The sequence below is a fragment of the Pseudophryne corroboree genome, chromosome 4 (genome assembly GCF_028390025.1).
Source record: "Pseudophryne corroboree isolate aPseCor3 chromosome 4, aPseCor3.hap2, whole genome shotgun sequence".
Classification (NCBI taxonomy): Eukaryota; Metazoa; Chordata; class Amphibia; order Anura; family Myobatrachidae; genus Pseudophryne; species Pseudophryne corroboree.
In genome coordinates, this window is record NC_086447.1 from 584750798 (window position 1) to 584766739 (window position 15942).

Below are 15942 nucleotides of genomic sequence, written 5' to 3' on the forward strand. Positions count from 1 at the left end.
CATCTCCCCGTCCCTCCTTTCTGTCCCTGCATCACAGCCGCCGCTCACGGCAGCATCCACCCGTCTCCAGCAAGCGAGGTTTCCGCCGATCCACGTGCTTTTCGACAAGTCGAATTCCTCGACTTGTCGAAAAATTTGGGGTTTGATTGAATAAGTCGATCACGACCCGACCTTAAAAAGTAAAAAACTGCCATCTTTTCGACAGACGGCAGCTTTCAACTTCAATTGGATATACCCCTAACACACTTGGGAGAGGTACTCGTAGGGTAATCTGTAATGAAGCGCTGGGTTTTCAGAGAGCGTTTAAGCCATTAGAGGTGGGAAGGAGCAGGGTCTGAGCATGGTAGGGTATTTCATAATGAAGTTTTATAGATTGACAGAAGATTAGGCTACTAGAAGTGAGGTGTAAAATAGCTTATTTTCCCTTGTCCCCTATAGAGGTGTGCAGAAAAATCTTTGGCGACTTTAATTTATGGTTATGTGTGCAGATAAATATCGCAGTGCCACATCGCTGAGAAGGAGTCTCACCATAATGTAGTTTTGAGAAAAAGTCACTTAAGTTACTATAAAATGCAAAACATACTTTGCTAAGTGCACTTGAAAGTATGTAGTTTCATTTCCCATCTCCAAACTACAAACTTTCCCACATTTTTAGTACAAAGTGCTAAAATACAGGATATTGGAGAAAAAGCTAAAGATTGCAGCCATTTGAGCTGTTTTGACCATCAAGTTTGTCAGACAACCTAGTTAGTGCTTGCCAAGAGTGTGCATGTTTTAAAGGTTTAACTGCACTAGTGAAGCGCCTATTCTATTACCTCAAGAGGTGAACGCTAACACACAGCTATGTACATTCACTGGATTTGAGGACCAAGTGAACAGTTGCTTATTGATGATTCAGATTAACACTTTATAATTGTTTTAAAGTTGTGTTCATTTTGCTTGGCCTCTTGTTATGTATTGATATGGTGTACTAGGAGTGTGATTGTGGACTTGGACAAGCAGCCTCTGATTTTATAATCCTGCATGTATAATGGATTGTGGGGGTCATTCTGACCCGATCGCACGCTGCAGTTTATCGCAGCAGTGCGATAGGGTCAGTACTGCGCCAGGGCCGAAGGCTGTTGTTGTCTAGCGATCGCTTCTGCATGATTGACAGGCAGAGGCGGTCGCTGGGCGGGAGGGGGCTGGATGGCAGTGTTAAGTCGCCATTTAGGGGGCGTGGTCGTACCATTGGGGATGCTGGCCGCGGCGGCTGCTGTGACTCGGGCAGCGAAGAGTTTCTCCCGGCCAGCCGCAGGAGCTGCACTGACATGCGGGGCGGACTAGCCCTGTGCTGGACGTCCCCCCGCATGTCTGGGTGCCTGATCATAGCTGTGCTAAATTTAGCACAGCTACGATCAACTCTGAATGACCCCTGTGTGCTGGGAATTTCCTGTTTTACCTTGTATCTGTGTGTGCATCAGTAATACTTGCTAGGTCATTTTATCACTAGAAAATAAAGAGATGTAGCCACTTACTCATCTTTATAACTTTAGTATCCTGTCTAAACTCACTGCATCATACTGGTTCAAGACCATGGGGTAAAGTTACTAAGCATAGGTCTTTACAAGCCATGACTTCTCTGTTGTTAATCCCGATATTTAAAACCTCCACCACCCCCACCAAAGGGTGTATCTAATCTATAATCACATGATGTAGTGCACAGTTAATGATTTACCTCCATGATAAATAAGCCTAGCAAAAGTCTTGTACTTGGAACTGCTGGCCAATGCAAATCTTCCCCCACATACATCAATTTACAAGGGCAAGCCATTAAATAAACCTTGTAGAGTATATTTTATTGTGTTTTCTGTTATTGGTCTGTGAGATGTTTGTCACAGACATCATCCACAGCACCTTGTGTGGTACCCATGCTTTGCGGCGTTGAATTACTACAGAGGCCACTCCTCATGTCAGGTTGGAGGAGCAACTGTTTTACAATAGCTTTGGTAAGTAGAAAAAAAAGCAAAGACCAGTTCTTCTCAAAATAACTGTTTGCTACAAAGTGGGTAGATCTTTAATCACCATAGCAAAATTAAGTTATTGTAAATGTAATACATTTTTACTAGCAAAGATGACAATATGCACAATGAAAACAAGCCCTCATAAATATCTTCTCAGATTCTTGGTAGTGTAAATCATATACCATTGAGTCTGCTGACCATGAACAATAGACTCCACATAGCTGATTATCTTTGGCAAGCCAACTTGCCAAATAAATGTTCTCACCAGTCTCTTGAAAACAGCTTCCTTAGTAACAAGTATATGATAAATTTCAGCTTATATATGAAAATCGTCCATTCTTCTGAAGTGGTCTGCCAGTAATGAGATGTTGTAACGTCATTTGTAAATCCCAAGCAACTAAGAACAATTGCTAGCTGTACATTATTTGCAGTTTGTCTAGGTCTCTGCTTAACTATGTGAATTATTTTACTTCATGCAGCAGCCCTGGTTATCAGAACATTCATTGAGAGGAGAGCATCTGAGTCAATAAATTAGTACTGATTATATTGGGATCTATTTACTGTTAAATACAATTCTCTGGCGATGAAATTTGTTGCTACTTGCCTGAAGAGAATAGCTTTCATCCAGAATAGATCATTGTAGTCCAATTTGCCAATTTCCAGTTATCTCCCCCCTCCTCAGCAATAGGTTTTCTCTTACATCCTAGAGGATGCTGGGGTCCACATTAATACCATGGGGTATAGACAGGTCCACCAGGAGCCATTAGCACTTTAAGAGTTTGAGAGTGTGGGCTGGCTCCTCCCTCTATGCCCCTCCTACCAGACTCAGTTTAAAAAATGTGCCCGGAGGAGCCGGTCACAGCTAGGGGAACTCTACAGAGGTTTTTCTAGGAAAGTTTAATTTAGAGTTTTCTCGTACGTCCTGGAGGATGCACTTCAGTACCATGGGGTATAGACGGTTTCGCAGGAGCCATGGGCACTTCAAGACTTTTCAAGGGTGTGAAACTGGCTCCTCTCTATGCCCCTCCTCCAGACCTCCGTTTAGAAAATGTGCCCAGGCAGACTGGATGCACTCCAGGGGAGCTCTACTGAGTTTCTCTGAAAGACTTTGTTAGGTTTTTTTTATTTTCAGGGAGGACTGCTGGCAACAGTCTCCCTGCTTCGTGGGACTTAGGGGGCAGAAGTAGGAACCAACTTCCTGAATAGTTTCATGGCTCTGCTTCTGGCTGACAGGACACCATTAGCTCCTGAAGGGTACTGAACACTAGCTGCGGCTATGCGCTCACTCCCACAGCCCGCGGTCACCCCACTTACAGAGCCAGAAATCAGAAGACAGGTGTGTACAGAAGAGGATCTTCAGTCATCGTGACGGCTAAAAGTTACCACGCAGCGGGCGGGAACGCTGCGCGCCATGCTACCCTTCAACACAGGCGCAGCAGGGTGCAGGGCGCACGGGGGGGGTGCGTGCGCGGCCTGGGCTGCATGAAACCTAATCAAAACTGGCTAATAAGGGGACATAAGTTGCTGAGGCACAGTCCTACCCCCGCCAGTATAAAAATTAGTGTTGAAATTGCTGAGGGGAGACGTGCCATTGCGGGGGCGGGGCTTCTTCCTCAGTCAGCCAGCACACTGCTCAGCGCCATTTTCTCTTCAAGCAAGCTGCAGAGAAGAACGATGGTCCTCCTCCACTTCTGAACAAGTATCGGGGTGCAAAACAGGGGCGTGGGGGGGCGGGCACAGTATAAATTGGTGCTGTATTGTGAATTTATCATTCTAAAAGCGCTACAGGTCTGTGGGCAGTGTTGTGTTACCAGGGTTTTTATCACTAGCGCTGGGTTGTGAGCTGGCAAATCCTTTCTGTGTCCTTCTGACAGATTTTACTGTGGGTCTGTCCCCTATAAGTCCCGAAGTGTCTGTGGTGTGGTTGTGCACGTGTCATGTCTGAGGCAGGGTGCTCTTACCCTGAGGGAGCCATTTTAGGGAAATAGAGTTGTAATGTGGTGGTGCTGCCGGCACACCACGAGCCTGAATGGGTGAAAGAATTACGTGATCTTGTGAATCATATCAGTAAGAGATTAGATATGTCTGAGTCTCATGCAGAAAACTGGAGAAAATCAGTGGAGGATGTGATTTTTCGTAGTTCTGCCTTTTCATCTAAAGGCAACCCCTCTGGATCACATAAGAGACCATTTGTACAAATAGTACAAACTGATACCGACACGGACTCTGATTCCTGTGTCGACACTAGTGATTCCAGGGGAATAGATCCTAAATTGGCAAAAAGCATTCAATACATGATTGTTGCTATAAAGGATGTTTTGGAAGTTACGGAAGCTCCTCCTTTACCTCAGGAGAAGGCTTATTTTTATAAGGAAAAGAAAATTAATGTAACTTTCCTTCCTTCTCACAAGCTAAATACTCTCTTTGAGGGAGTTTGGGCAAACCCTGAAAAGAAATTTCAGATTCCCAAAAGAATTCAGGTTGCTTATCCCTTCCCGGCAGAGGACAGGAAAAGATGGGAGTCACCCCTTGTTCTAGACAGTGCCCTGTCACGTTTAACTAAAAAGGTGATTCTCCCTGCACCTGGGACGGCTTCACTAAAGGAGCCGTCAGACCGCAAGTTGGAGACTACGTTAAAATCTATTTATGTGGCCAATGGTACGCTACTCAGGCCCACCATTGCTTGTGCGTGGGTGAGTAGTACTATCGAAAAATGGTCAGACAACTTGTCATCTGAAGTTGACACGATAGCTAGAGACAAGATACTCCTACGTTAGGTCATATTAAAGACGTTGCTGCAGACATGCTAGAAGCCATGAAAGATATTGGGCTCTAGGGTTCAAAAGCCACTACCATGGCAGTCTCAGCTCGGAGGGCGTTGTGGATTCGCCAATGGAATGCTGATGCAGATTCAAAAAGAAATATGGAGGCTCTCCTTTATAAAAGTGAGGCCTCGTTTGGAGATGGGCTGGATGCTTTAGTCTCTGCGGCTACGCAGGTAAGTCGACATGTTTGCCTTATGCTCCTGCGCCGGCTAAAGAGACACATCACTCTCAGATGCAGTCCTTTCGGCCCAATAAATACAAAAAGGGTAAAGGTTCCCCTTTCTTTACAGTTTGAGGGAGGGGGAAGAGGAAAAAAGCCAACAGCGTCTCCAGGAACGCAGGAGCAGAAATCAACTCCTGCTTCTGACAAATCTGCAGCATGACGCTGGGGCTCCCGTGGAGGAGTCCGCTCGGGTGGGAGCACGTCTAAAACTTTTCAGTCAGCTCTGGTTTCAATCTGGCCTGGACCCATGGGTCTTGCAAATAGTGTCCCATGGATACAAACTGGAGTTTCAAGATGTCCCCCCATGCCGATATTTCAAATCAACCTTGCCAGCTTCTCTTCCGGACAGAGAAGTAGTAACAGCTGCAATTCAAAAATTATGTCAGGATCAGGTCATTGTCCTGGTACCCTTGTCACAACAGGGAGAATGTTTTTATTCAAGCCTCTTCGTTGTTCCGAAGCCGGACGGCTCGGTCAGACCAATATTTAACCTGAATTATGTTAATCTCTACCTGAAAAGATTCAAGTTCAAGATAGAATCTCTGAGGGCAGTGATTTCTAGTCTGGAGGAAGGGGACTTCATGGTGTCAGTAGACATATAAGATGCTTACTTGCATGTTCCCATTTATCCTCCTCATCAAGCTTATCTGAGATTCGCAGTACTGGATTGCCATTGCCAGTTCCAGACATTGCCGTTCGGACTCTCCACGGCACCGAGGGTATTCACCAATGTGATGGCAGAGAGGATGGTCCTGCGACAACAAGGAGTCAATATAATTCCTTACCTGGACAATCTCCTGATAAAAGTGAGATCCAGGGAACGGTTGGTACAGAACATTGCACTCTCCCTGTCAGTACTCCAACAACACGGTTGGATCATGAATTTTCCGAAGTCGCAGTTGGAACAGACAACAAGATTGTCCTTTCTGGGGATGATACTGTACACAGAAGTACAGAGGGTATTTCTTCCAGTAGAAAAGGCTTTGGAAATCCAGAGAATTGTCAAACAGATTTTGAAGCCAACAAGAGTGTCGATCCATCAATGCATTCGGTTGTTGGGAAAGATGGAGCGGCCTACGAGGCCATACAGTTAGGCCGATTCCATGCCAGAGTATTCCAGTGGGACCTATTGGACAAGTGGTCCGGATCCCACCTACACATGCACCAGAAGATAATCCTGTCCTCCAAAGCCAGGATTTTGCTCCTGTGGTGGCTACACAGTTCTCACCTATTTAGAGGGACGCAGGTTCGGGATTCAGGACTGGGTCCTAGTAACCACGGATGCAAGTCTCCGAGGCTGGGGAGCAGTCTCACAGGGAAAAAGCTTCCAAGGAAAATGGTCAAGTCAGGAATCCTGTCTTCACATAAACGTTCTGGTATTGAGAGCCATTTACAATGGCCTTCTACAAGCAGGGAATCTTCTTCAAGATCAACCCGTGCAGATCCAGTCAGACAATGTAACAGCAGTCACGTACATAAACAGTCAGGGCGGAACGAAAAGCAGAGGTGACAAAGATCCTCCTCTGGGCAGAAAGACATGCAAGAGCTCTGTCTGCAATTTTCATTCTATGAGTGGACAACTGGGAAGCAGACTTCCTCAGCAGACAACGATCTCCATCCAGGAGAGTGAGGCCTCCACCAAGAAGTCTTCGCAGAGGTGACAAGTCTTTGGGGAGTTCCTCAAGTAGACATGATGGCATCTCGTCTCAACAAGAAGCTTCAGAGATGTTGTTCCAGGTCGAGAGACCCTCAAGCAATAGCAGTGGATGCACTGGTGTCACAGTGGGTGTTTCGGTCGGTGTATGTCTTCCCTCCAATTCCACTGATACCAAATAAGATAAGATAAGAAGAACAAGGGTTCGAGCGACCCTCAATGTCCCAGACTGCCCAAGGAGGGCGTGGTATCCAGATCTTCAGGAGTTGCTCATAGAAGATCCTCGGCCTCTTCCTCTTCGCGAGGACCTGCTGCTGCAGGGGCCGTGCGTGTATCAAGACTTACCGCGGCTACGTTGACGGCATGGCTGTTGAGCGCCGGATCCTAGCCCGAAAGCGTATTCCTAAAGAAGTCATCCCCACTCTTATTCAGGCCAGGAAAGGAGTAACGTCTAGGCATTACCACCGTAAAAAAGTGTCTTGGTGTGAATCCAAGAAGGCTCCTACGCAAGAGTTTCACTTGGGACGTTTTCTCCATTTTTTACGCAGGCGGATGTGGATGTGGGCCTAAGATTGGGTTCAGTCAAGGTACAGATTTCGGCCTTATTGGTTTACTTTCAAAAACAAATGGCCTCCCTTCCAGAAGTTCAGACGTTCGTGAAAGAGGTGCTGCACATCCAACCTCCATTTGTGCCTCAGGTGGCACCATGGGACCTTTTAATGTGGTGTTGCAATTCCTTCAATCGGATTGCTTTGAACCTCTACTGGAGATAGAATTGAAGTTTCTCACTTGGAAAGTGGTCATGCTATTGGCCTTTGCATCTGCAAGGCGGGTGTCTGAGTTGGAGGCCTTGTCTCACAAGAGCCCTTACCTGTTCTTCCATGAAGATAGGGCAGAGTTGAGAACTCGCCAACAAATTTATGTCGCAAGAACAGCTAGGATTCGGAAAACAGAGGCTCTGTTTGTCCTGTATGCTCCCAACAAGATTGGGTGTCCTGCTTCTAAGCAGACCATTGCGCGCTAGATCAGAGGGACGATTCAGCACGCTCATTCCACGGCAGGATTGCCGATATCGAAGTCGGTAAATGCCCATTCTACTAGAAAGGTGGGCTCATCCTGTGTGTCTGCCCGGTGGGTCTCGGCGTTACAACTTTGCCGAGCAGCTGCTTGGTCAGGGGCAAACACGTTTGCAAAGTTTTACAAGTTTGACACCTTGGCCGATGAGGACCTCAAGTTTGGTCAGTTGGTGCTCCAGGGTGATCCGCTCTCTCCCGCCCGTACTGGAGCTTTAGTATAACCCCATGGTACTGAAGTGGACCCCAGCATCCTCTAGGAGGTATGAGAAAACAGGATTTTAATACCTACCGGTCAATCCTTTTCTCCTAGTCCGTAGAGGATGCTGGGCACCCTACCCAGTGCGTACTTTACCTGCAGTTGTTAGTTTTGTAGTTACACAAGTGTTGTGTTACGATTATTTTCAGCATGTTGCTGCAATTGTTAATGCCCGTTGGCATGTGTTAAGTTGAATGCCATGTTGTTCGGCATGTTTGATGTGTGATCTGGTATGAATCTCACCATTAGTTTAAAAGTAAATCCTTTCCTCGAAATGTCCGTCTCCCTGGGCACAGTTCCTATACTGAAGTCTGGAGGAGGGGCATAGAAGGAGGAGCCAGTTTCACACCCTTGAAAAGTCTTGAAGTGCCCATGGCTCCTGCGGAACAGTCTATACCCCATGGTACTGAAGTGGACCCCAGCATCCTCTACGGACTAGGAGAAAAGAATTTACTGGTAGGTAATTAAAATCCTGGTTTTATTTTACAGGGAGGCTGCTGGCAACAGCCTCCCTGCAGCGAGGGACTAAGGGGGGTAGCAGTGTCCGCCCTGCGGGTCTGAGCTGCTGTCTCCGCTGACTGGACACTGAGCTCCAGAGGGGTCTAATCGTTCTCCGCCACAGGAGACCGCTCGCCCCAGCAGCATGCCGCCAACCCCTTACAGAGCTGAAGAAGTGGTGAGTGAGACACCGACCCCCCCTAGCAAGCGGGGGGCTGGTGTGAAGATGGCGGCATCGGGGAGGGAGCGCAGTATTAACTGCGCTGCTGGAAAGGCGCAGCGGCACATGGTGCGGAGCTGTGAGGGGTACCCTGGGCCAGCGCTTACCCCCTACACTGGTCCAGAAGCCTGTCGGGGTTCTCGGATCTCAGCCAGCACTAATTCCTCAGGCCAGTATAATCCACGAAGAGCGGGAAGACAGCGCCATTAAGGGGGCGGAGCTTCTCCTCTGAGCGGACCCAGCAGCGTTTCAGCACCATTTTACTGCCTGCACGGCGCTGAGAAGGAGAACAGGTCCCTCCACAGCAACTCCCGCTATCTGTACACGGTACCAGGGGGTTGTAGAAGGGGAGGGAGGCTGTAATACGACTGTATGTCCTATTAAGGTGCACAGTCAGCGCGGACAAGGGGTCTCCCTTGGATAAAAGCGCTGTGTGTGGGTTGGCTCCAATCTGTCTCTCTCTTGCCATTCTTGGGGGGAAAACTCTGTCTGCCCTCACGTGTGTGTGTGTGTGTGTGTGTAGAGTGTTTGGTGGTCTCCTTTAGTTATGTCCAGGGACACTGTGTCATATGCTGCAGAGGATTTATCCTCCCAGGATGATCCCATTCCATGTAATCAGGATAGCACTGGTTTAGCACAGATACCAGCAAGGGACCCTGAGTGGTTTTCCTCTATCAAATCTTGGATTTCTCAGATTTTTGACAGGGTTGCAAGTAAAGAATCTGCAACCCAGATATTACAGAGCTCTATGGCAGTATGGCTGGTTTCTGGTACCTCAGGACACCCCACTATATACCCCCACAAACGTGCACTTGTGCATGTCACACAAAATGACACGGATACCGATTCTGACACCACAGATGGTGATATGTTGCGGGGTTCTGCATCTTTTGCAAAGGTGGTGCAATTGTTGATCGAGGCTATCAGGGGTGTGTTGAATGTTAATGATACCACACCTAAGCAGGTTGAGGAGGCTTTTTTCACTGAAAATTAAAAAAGCCTTGCTAACCTTCCCTGTGTCAAAGGAATTGAATGGTATATTTGAAAAAGCATGGGGAAAACCCTTGGAAAAAATTCCAGGTCCCTAAAAGGGTCCAGGTGGCGTTTCCTTTCCCTGAGGAGAATAGGAAAAATGGGAAAACCCGCCGATTGTTGACTCATCGGTGTCCAGATCTCAAAGAAGGTGGTTTTGCCTGTTCCAGGATCTACCGCCTTAAAGGAGCCGACTGATAAAAAAATTGATAAATCAATTAAATCAATGTACACTGTTTCAGGGGCCATATTACATCCCACTATTGCTACGGCATGGATTGCAAAGGCAGTAGTAAAGTGGTCGGCTACCTTACTTGAGGATTTGGATACGATGGATAGGGATGATGTTGCATTATGTTTACGCAACATACATGATTCAGCAGGTTTTATGGTAGAATCCATGAAAGACATGGGTTCCATGGCTGCGGGAATCTCTTCCATGTCTATTTCAGCTCGTCGGGGACTGTGGCTGCGCCAGTGGTCGGCCGTCGCGGAATCAAGAAAAGGTGTGGAGTCCCTACCCTGTACAGGTCAGGCTCTCTTTGGGGAAGCTCTAGACGCGTGGATATCCACGGCTACAGCGGGTAAGTCTCCGTTTCTTCCCTCAGCAGCACCTGCTTCGAAGAAATCCTTCTCTTCATCTGCAACGCAGTCCTTTCGGCCTAACAAGCCTAGAAAGGCCAGACCGTGCAATACCTTCTTTAGGGGAGGTTGTGTTAAGTCCATGAAACCTGCCGCTGCAGGTTCCCAGGAACAAAAGACTGCTTCAGGTACGCCAAAGTCCTCCGCAGGACGGTGGACCGCGCAGCCTGGAGGTGGGGCCAGTGGGAGTGAGACTCAGACACTTCAGTCACTTCTGGGTATCGTCCGGCCTGGATTCATGGGTGATAGATATTGTATACCAGGGATACAGGCTGGAATTTTAAATTCTCCCCCGTCATCGTTTTTTCAAATCGGGCTTACCAACTCTGTTGGCAGACAGCACTGTACTACAAGAAGCTGTCCAGAAGTTGGTGGAGGCATAGGTTATTGTGCCAGTAACACCTCACATGCAGAACAAAGGTTACTATTCGAACCTTTTCGTGGTACCGAAACCGGATGGTTCGGTCAGGCCCTTTCTAAAGGAGTTCAAATTCAAAATGGAGTCTCTCAGGGTGGGGATATCAAGTCTGGGAGAGGGGGAATTCCTGGTATCATTGGATATCAAGGATACATACCTCCACATTCCGATTATGGCTGCCGCATCAGGCTTATCTCCGTTTCGCATTGCTGGGCTGTCATTTCCAGTTCCAAGCCCTGCCATTCGGTCTCTCCATAGCACTGAGGGTGTTTTACCAAGGTGATGGCAGAAATGATGGTTCTCCTCCGCAAACAAGGGGTGAACATCATTCCATATCTGGACGATCTGATAAAGGCATTTTCCAAGGAGAAGCTACTGCAGTCCGTTGTTCTCACAACCCACCTCCTCAAGAGCCACGGTTGGCTTCTGAACCTTCCAAAGTCACATTTGGCACCAACCCAGAGGTTGTCCTTTCTGAGAATGATCCTGGACACAGAAGGGCACAAGGTGTTTCTTCTGCAGGAAAAGGCGTTGGTGATGCAAACTATGGTCTGGGATGTCCTGAAGCCCGGGTGTCAGTTCATCAATGCATTCGCCTGTTGGGATAGATGGTGGCCTCTTACAAGGCTCTCCAGTACGGGAGGTTCCATGCTCGGACCTTCCAACTGGATCTCCTGGACAAGTGCTCGAGATCTCACCTCCGCATGCATCAGAGAATTCGTCTGTCGCCGAGGGCCAGGATTTCGCTCCTCATGTGGTTCAAGTTACCTCACCTTCTGGAGGGCCGCAGGTTCGGGATTCAGGATTGGGTCCTTCTAACCACGGATGCGAGCCTTCTGGGCTGGGGAGCAGTCACTCAAGGAGTAACCTTCCGAGGTCAGTGGTCAAGCCTGGAAGCTGTCCTGCTCATCAACATCCTGGAACTAAGAGCCGTCTAAAACGGTCTTCTTCAGGTGGCCCCTCTTCTAAGGAATCGGGCAATTCAAGTGCAGTCGGACAACGTAACAGTGGCTTACATAAACTGACAGGGCGGAACGAAGAGCAGAGCGGCAATGTCAGAGGTGACAAGGATACTCCTCTGCACAAAAAAACACGCGTTGGCGTTGTCAGCCATCTTCATTCTGGGAGTAGACAACTGGGAAGCAGACTTCCTCAGCAGACACAATCTCCATCCAGGGGAGTGGGATCTCCATCTGGAGGTGTTCATGGAATTAACAGACCTTTGGGGATTACCCCAAATAGACATGATGGCCTCTCGTCTCAACAAGAAGCTTCAACGTTATTGTTCCAGGTCGAGTGATCCACAGGCAGTGGACGCCCTGGTGTCTCCTTGGGTGTTCCAGTCATTGTACGTGTTTCCACCACTCCCACTCATTCCAAGAATCCTAAATCTCCTAAGGAGAACAAGGATTCAAGCGATCCTCATTGCTCCAGACTGGCCAAGAAGAGCTTGGACCTTCTGGATCTACTGCAAGAAGAGCAGAGCCCTTTTCCTCTTCAGGAGGACCTGCTGCAGCAGGGGCAGTTCACTTATCAAGACTTACCGCGGCTACGTTTGACGGCATGGAAGTTGAGCGCCTGATACTTGCTCGGAAGGGCATTCCGAAGAAGGGCATTCCTACCCTCATACAGGCTAGAAAAAGGGTAACGTCTAAACATTACCATTGTATTTGGAAGAAATATGTCTTTTGGTGTGAATCCAAGAAGTTTCCTACGGTAGAGTTTCAGCTGGGACGTTTTGTCCTTTATCTGCAAGCAGGTGTGGATATGGGCCTGCGGTTAGGATCTGTGAAGGTCCAGATTTCGGCCCTATCCATTTTTTTCAGAAACAATTGGCTGCCCTCCCTGAGGTTCAGACTTTTTTGAAGGGAGTTTTGCACATCCAACCTCCCTTTGCACCGCCTACGGCTCCTTGGGACCTTAACGTGGAATTGCAGTTCCTCCAGTCTACAGGAGGTTGAGGTCAAATTTCTTACATGGAAAGCGGTCACGTTGTTGGCCTTCGCTTCTGCTAGACGCGTGTCCGAATTGGGGGCTTTATCCTGTAAAAGCCCTTACTTGATCTTCCATGAACATAGAGCTGAGTTCCGGACACGTCAGCAGTTTCTTCCGAAGGTTGTGTTGGCATTTTATATAAACCAACCTATTGTGATGCCAGTGGCTACTGACTCCTCAATTACATCAAAGTCTTTGGATGTCGTAAGGGCTCTGAAGATATATGTGAAGAGAACTTCTCGTCACAAAGTCGGACTCTGTTTGTCTGTTATGATCCCAAGAAAATTGAGTGTCCTGCTTCTAAGCAGACTATTTCGCTCTGGATTCAGTTCACTATCCAGCACTCTTATTCTATGGCAGGACTGCTGTGTCCAAAATCTGTTAAGGCCCACTCTACTCGTAAGGTATGGTCTTCCTGGGCGGCTGCCCGGGGTTTCTCGGCAGTGCAACTTTGCCGAGCTGCAACTTGGTCTGGGTCAAACACGTTTGCAAAGTTTAACAAGTTCGATACTTTGGCCTCTGATGATCTGAAGTTCAGTCAGTCAGTTTTGCAGGAGCCTCCGCGCTCTCCCTCCCGTTCTGGGAGCTTTGGTACATCCCCTTGGTACTAATGTGGACCCCAGCATCCTCTAAAACGTAAGAGAAAATAGGATTTTGGTTACCTACCGGTAAATCCTTTTCTCTTAGCCCGTAGAGGACGCTGGGCGCTAGCCCAGCGCTTCGTTTTCCTGCAAATGTTATTTGGTTCAGTACAACTTTGTTTTAGTTGAGTACTGCTTTGTCACTTGGTAAACTACGTTGGCTTGACGTTCCTTGTATGTGTGAGCTGGTATGAGTCTCGCCACTCTCTGTGTATAATCCTTCTCTCGAAGATATCCGTCTCCTCGGGCACTGTTTTTAGACTGAGTCTGGTAGGAGGGGCATAGAGGGTGGAGCCAGCCCACACTCTCAAACTGTTAAAGTGCCAATGGCTCCTGGTGGACCCGTCTATACCCCATGGTACTAATGTGGACCCCAGCATCCTCTACGGACTACGAGAAAAGGATTTACCGGTAGGTAACCAAAATCCTATTTTTCTTTACACCCATAATTATTATATAAATGACACATCTAGAAAAAAAGAATGTGCAATATTAATTTGTAATATTTCCACTATCTGGGATGAACTACATTTCCTATGATATCAACTGCTGAAATGCTGTGACTAGAACATGCATCCTGGCGTATTTTACTTGCCATCCCTACTAATGAGCAGCGCTTGGGGAATACACAAGACAGATCCGAAGAACAGAATGAAGCAATTTCAAGATATTTACGTGACTAAACGGATGAATTTTTTCGCCATAATCAGACATAGGCAGGCAGGGCTGGCAAAAGAAATCCTGGGCCCCGGTACAGTAACCTCTTGGGGGCCCCACTGCAGGGGGTGTGTCCACACCATGTTAGTTGCATGGCTGCACCACTCTAGGAGCATGTCTAGCACACAAGATGTCCCCACTCACATACCTCCCAACATGACCCTCTCCAGGAGGGACAAAATGCTCTGCTTCTAGATTTTCCTCTTACCGGCACCTGTGTTGAACAGGTAATGGATAAGAAAGGTGTATCACTACAGGTGATGGCAATCATACAGTAAGAAGGAAGTCCAGAAGCAGAGCATTCTGACACACACACACACACACACACACACACACACACACACACACACACACACACACACACACACACACACACACACACACACACACACACACACCCCCCCCCCCCCCCCCCCCTCCCCTACCTTGCAGGACTTGCTATGATTAAAGTTGAATAAACTGGAATGTTGACTTGCACATTAGTGGTCATCACCAGAATATATTGTTACATTAGTACGTTCCGAGAGTGCCACAGTATTTCCGCTTATACTACCTCCTGTCAGCCCACTAAGGGCACCCAGGAAATTGCGCAGTATTTTGGACAGAGTGCAAACTTTTCAGGGCAGTGGCCTATTCACAGGAGGCGTAATCATGCACTTTTTGAAAAAATACCCCCATAATTTTATTTTAAGCACCACCATGGCCACACTCCAGGTCAGCAGTGTATGCTGGGCTTAGGAGAAGAGCTGTAGCTGCTGGGCCCCTCCATCAGACTTGGGCCCAGGTAATTTGTACCCTCCCCCCCCCCCCCCCCCTCTCTCTCGGCACCACTGCACATAAGTACAAAAGCATCGCACAGCAGCGATGCTTTTGTACTGGAAGAGTAGCCCCCATCCAGCGCAGCTCCTGCACGCTGGCAGGGAGCTTCCCGTCGCAGCGGCTGTGTGTGACGCAATGCAGCCACGGCCTGCCATCTCCCCAACGGTCCGGGACAGCGGCCCCTAAACGGCGGCTTAGCGCTGCCGGCCCGCCCCGCGACCACCTCTGCCTGTCAATCAGGCAGAGGCGATCGCTGGGCTTCGCAAGACGTCTGTGCCAGCGCAAGCGCAGTTCAGGCCTGATCGGCTGCTGTGCGAACACGCACAGCACCGCTCAGGTCTGAATTAGCCCTATTGTGACATCATATATCCGTTTCTGTGAGGACGTGTGTGCCATCTAAAACTCTCTATCTTCAATAACAATACGCCATGGTCTAATGCCGAGCTCAAGCAGCTTCGAAGGAGCAAGGAAGATGCATATAGCCGTGTTAATAGGGTTCTATATAACCAGTCCAGAAACTGAAGGAAATTCAGAGAGTTGTCCTGAAGCCACTCCTTTGATATCTTGGCTGTGTGCTTAGGGTTGTTGTCCTGCTGAAAGATGGACCGTTGCCCCAGTTTGAGGTCAAGAGCGATCTGGAGCGGGTTTTCATCCAGGATGTCTCTGTACATTGCTGCATTCAACTTTCCCTCTATCCTGACTAGTCAACCAGTTCCTGCTGCTGTAAAATATCCCTACAGCATGATGCTGCCACTGCCATGCTTCACTGTTGGGATGGTATTGGCCTGGTGATGAGCGGTGCCTGGTTTCGTCCAAACATGACACCTGGCATTCACGCCAAAAATTCAATCTTTGTCTCATCAGCCCAGAGAACTTTGTTTCTCATGATCTGAGAGTCCTTTAGGTGCATTTTGGCAAACTCC

General features: G+C 48.1%; 1 protein-coding gene across 7 annotated transcripts in view; it reads left to right on the forward strand.

Moving 5' to 3' along the window:
* The window catches only part of MAP3K4 (mitogen-activated protein kinase kinase kinase 4), a 219894-nt gene that overhangs the window by 44410 nt on the left and 159542 nt on the right, over window positions 1-15942 (forward strand). The window lies entirely within an intron of this gene.